Here is a 5580-nt window from a genome sequence, read left to right on the forward strand (position 1 = left end):
GTTTGACCCTCTTAATCTTATCCAATTTTTAAAAAAATTAGTAGTTTAGAAACTAGATTCAAAGTACTACAATTCTTATTCTTTTCTCAACTCCTAGTTTTGAGTGCATGACCTTCAAATATCTCTTTGAAGTTCAGGTTTACTTGTTTTTAGAAGAAAAAGAAAAAAAAAAAGTGGCCACTTATAGCCCCCTTTTTGTTCACCATCTTGGTGCACTTACCCTACTCTGAGGTTGTAGCCTCTTCTATAAGTGTTATTATTGTCAGGAAGTATTGAAATTCCATTTTTTGTAGCCATAAAATAAATTATTCAAGGAGTTGTAGCCCTAAAACAAAGTTGTAAACTTTTTTATATTATCGCGAGGCTGGATTTGGATAGTAGGTCCAAGTAACTTTTATCATCATGTTTTTTATCCTATGGGGTTTTCCATGTACATCTAGTGTTCTCTTGTGCACTTGTGATGATTTCTTTAAGGATTTGAGTTAAGAATTGGTGCAAGAAATTTGAAGTATTAAGGGATATTGATTCATCTCCCTCTCATTATCTGGTGTATTCATCAATTGGTATAAGATCCGAGTTCCACTAGAAGAGCTTAACCACTTGAGGATGTCCAGGGATGGCTCAAGATGGATCTCACAAGTCACCTAGGTTTGATATAAAAACTTATATTTTTGGAGAGTGAGAATGGGAGCTTATTTGAACTTTATAGGGTTTGGTGTTTGGCATGCTGTCAAAGATGGTCTGTTGGAAATATGTGCTTTTATTGATGCCAACTTGATGTTTGATAGTATATATTTTCATTAAGCATACTTGATTGGAGTATATACATAGATCATAGCTATATAAAATGGTGTGTGTATGAGTTGAATATGTTTGAGTTAGTTGTGTCATTGATTATAGAATTAGAAGATAGTCTAGAGAATTATTTGATATCGTTATATACTTGTCCAAAGTAGATGGTACATAAGGTTTCACTTGACTTGATTAAATATTGCACTCAAAATAGTTGACACTCGTAGGTTCAAGAAATCATTATTATGGCATTTTGAGTTCACTTTCATGTTTGGTTGCTTGAGGAAATTTATCTAAGTAGAGATTAGTCCATTTCCCTATGACGGTGTTAGCATTTTTCTCTAAATTCTTTTGCCTTGCATTTTTTGTGTGTGCAGTTCTACAATCATGGTATGGAGTGTGTCAGGCACCATTCTACCAATTTTTAGGGTACAACCATTTATATAGAAAAAATTATAAGTTTTGGAACTCGAGACCACAGTTTATTAGTATAAGGTGCTTCAATTAGCTCACCAGAATGCTCCATATTTGGCTGTAGTGATTGTTTTAGCTATGCAGTTTGGGGAGGATGTTGAGGATAGTATATTGCACAAGTGATATGAGTTTCAGGGTTGTTGCTACATTGGTGCATGGCATTTCTCATGACGACTTCATGCAGTTGGTCTAGTCTGCATAGTTCTTAATAGTTCAGTAATGATGTTCCTCGACATTAACACTTAATGATCGATCTCTTCAAGAGATGTTATAGGAAGTTAGTAGTTGATCTTCAATGCGATGGTCTTGGTTTACATGATGTTTTGATTTTTTCCCTAATGGTAGAAATGTAATAGAGAGATGTCTTGACAATGGTTGTGATATTTGGTTGACCGGGTATGTTCCTTCAATTATGATTGATACAAACAATATTTCATTTGTGTTGAAGGATGTATTATGATATGATTAAGGTTTAGTTATGTTGTGCTAATAATTTATTCTATTTTGACCAAAACATTCTTATTGGTCTTATAATGCTTGACTATATAAACATAATAATATTCTTGTTCATACCAATATTCTTGTTCATACAAAATCTAATTATATATAGATAAACATTATTGTTGAATACAAACATACATAAAAATAAAACAAAACCTGCGATAATTTTAATTATGTATAGATAAACATTGTTGTTGAATACAAACATCCATGAAAATAAAACAAAACCTACGATAATTGCAAAATCTATGTGAACATAAACATTTTTCTTCAAATTCCCTTTAAATAAAACAACGATGATAACAAAATCCATGTAAGAAGAAAAGACAGACATTCTTGTTGGCTATGCCGTGCATACCACTGTAAACAAAAACATAGACGATCTTGTTGGAAGTGGAAAACACTCTGAGAGGGGGGGGGGGTGAATCAGAGTGTGACAAAATTTTTAACGAGTTATACTTTTATGGACCTTGACAATTTTAATTCACAGTGTGAACAGATGGCTGAGACTTAACACTTTGAAGGAATACATTAATGCAGCATAAAGTATATCATTGAACCAACTAAAACATCTGATTCAGACCTTGTTTAACAAAATGGTATTAACATATTACACAAACTTGAAACATTAAAAATACTTTCAATATTGCATTACATACATCCAACTAAACAGAGTATGAGATAAAGAGGACTAAAAATGATGTATCAGAGCATACACTAGTAAACAGAATGAAACACGACAATGCAACATAACACAATATTTTGCATGAGTGGAAAACCCTCTTGGGGTAGAAAAACCACTCGGAAGATCCCTTATATTAATTCAAAAAGAGCACCAACTCAGTTCACATGTTTTAGAAACCACAAGGCCTCAAGGAGCACCAACCCCTCTTCTTCTCAATGTATATTTCAACTCGAGCTACAACCACTGGTGATTTTATGCATGCATTTTATTCTTGCAGTCACAAAACCATCAGGGATTGGAGCGAGAATATTTTATCAGTCTGTACATATGAAAATTTTGCAATAATATTCTTCAACACTATCCAATCTCTGAAAATATAGTTTCAAATCAATAAAATCTCATATACTCTGAACAGTATGATTTCAAATCAACAAACCCTGAACAATATGATTTCAAATCAACAAACCCTCAAATACTCTGTACTGTATGATTTCAAATCAATAAACACTGAACAATATGGTTTCAAATCAATGAAGCCTCATATACTCTGTAACAAAAACAGAGTATTGATTCTCAAGAAACCCTCGGCTGGTTCTGGTAAACTACGGCAGTTTAATGCTACCACTTTGTTCACACTCAAAACACGTCACTATATTTCTCTGTTTTAATGTTAGCACTTTGTTCACACTCAAACTATGGCACTGTGTTTCTCCGTTTTTCTTCTCACAGACTGATTTGTCAAACTGTTTTATGCACACACAGAAAGAATCCCGTTTTCATCTTAAATAACCTGTTAACTTACAAGATTTGTAAACTGAAAAACAAATAACTGATTCTAACTGTGCAACGGAAACAGTAGAAACGGAAGACATTTTAATTTCCCAGTCATGAAAAACAAAAATAAAGCACAACCACTTCCTTATTTTTATTTTGCATAACTAAAAAATTCGAACCAAGGTAAACAGAATCTCTTAAATCATGTGTTTCAAGAACCATACCTGTTAAACGCAAACTGAACAAATAAACTAACCAGTCAACCGTTAATCTTTTGAATGAAACCATTGTTCGCACCATTCTCTGTAACTGATTCGAGCTCTGTAGCTCCAGCGGCACTGTGACTCACACGGCGTTAGGGTTTGACGGACTCCAAACCAAAACAAATGAAACGCCAAATGCAACTTCCAAGAAAAACATTAACTTGTTCGATACAATAAGTATCATGAGGAATATGCCCTTTAAACCGTAGCAATTTTAAACCAAAGATGTCATTAACATAGATGCAAAGTCAGAGCTATCGTGTCACCAACATGGCTCCAAAGAACATGTTTTAAAAACACTTAACACGTCAGCCAAGTCAGTATGTCCGTGTATGCCAACACATCACCTTTTTCTTTCTTGTCATCGAGGACAAAAGTACCAAAGAGCAACAAACTCCCCCTTTGTCCTTGATGGCAAAAAAAAGAAAAAACTTAAACAATTATTGCCACAAAAAAATGCCATCATCTGAAAGGATCAAAAAACAATGCAAGAAATTCCACTGTCAACAAATGCAATATACATCACCACTGAACTTTGTCGTATAAAAAAAAAAAAACATTCTCTGAACTTGCAATTCTGTAAATAATGAACTCACAATCTGAATCAAACAAGAATACTGAACTGAAATACCCAAAATGCTTGTGCCACTGTAATGAAATTCCAATGCCTGACAAATCAATTGTCACAGTAATATCACTGTAATGCCAATGAAATGCCAATAACATGCCAAGTCTGTAATGCCAATCAAAAAGAATACCAATATGTGAAATGCCAATATCTGTGAAATGCCAATATCCAATGTCACTGTCAGAAATGAAATACTAGAGTGAATACCAATATGCCAATATCTGTGAAATGCCAATATCCAATGTCACAATATCCAATCTATCACTATATACTGTCAAAAATGAAAAATCTATCACTGTATACTGTCAAACATGAAATACTGTCACTGTATACTGATATTACTCACTGTTGCAAAAGAGAAAAATCTATCACTGTATACTGTCAAACATGAAATACTGTCACTGTATACTGATATTACTCACTGTTGCAAAAGAAATGAACTAATACCAATCTGTACAATCTGTCACTGTATACTGATGTTACTCACTGTTGCAAAAGGAATGAACTACTGTAAAAACAAATACCAAATTCTCCCCCTTTTTTTCTTTTTTTTTAATACAAGGACAAAAGGAAAGAAGAGAGCAACAGAGCAACACTCCCCCTCAAAGTATGCGTTAGGTGAAGACAAGAGCAGATTGAGAAAATACTCCCAATCTATCCCTTAATCGTTCAAAAACTTCTTTAGATAAGGCTTTTGTAAAAATGTCAGCAACTTGGGCTTGTGAAGGAACAAACACCAATTGAAACTCATTAGCCAACACCTGATCTCGTAAAAAATGAAGTTTAATGGCAACATGTTTAGTACGAGAGTGCATAATAGGATTTTTTGAAAGATCAATTGCACTAGTATTGTCACAATAGATTGAAATGGGCTTAATAGTAGAAATACCCATATCAGTAATTTGATGAGACATCCATATCAGTTGTGTGCAACATGCAGTGGCTGCTATGTATTCTGACTCTGCGGTGGATAGAGTGACACAATCTTGTTTTTTACTGTGCCAAGCAACAAGACAATCACCAAGAAAGAAGGCAGCTCCACTGGTGCTTTTACGATCATCTAGACAACCAGCCCAATCAGAATCAGTGAAACCCACAAGAGTGAAGTCATTATTGCGAGGATACCAAAGACCATAATCTAGTGTGCCGTGAACATATCTAAAGATTCGTTTTACAGCATTCAAATGAGATTGTTTAGGTGCAGATTGAAAGCGAGAGACTAGACATACTGCAAACATTAAATCTGGTCGAGATGCAGTTAAATATAATAGACTTCCTATCATTGACCTGTACTCAGATTGATTTACTGCAGGTGAGTCATCTGATTTGATCAATTTACAGCCTATTTCCATTGGAGTGCTGACTGGTTTACAATCTGTCATATTAAATTTTCTAATCATCTCTTTGGCATATTTAGTTTGTGACAAGAAGATACCTTGCTGAAGTTGTAACACTTGAAGACC

This window comes from Cryptomeria japonica, chromosome 3, assembly GCF_030272615.1.
Source record: "Cryptomeria japonica chromosome 3, Sugi_1.0, whole genome shotgun sequence".
Taxonomy (NCBI): Eukaryota; Viridiplantae; Streptophyta; class Pinopsida; order Cupressales; family Cupressaceae; genus Cryptomeria; species Cryptomeria japonica.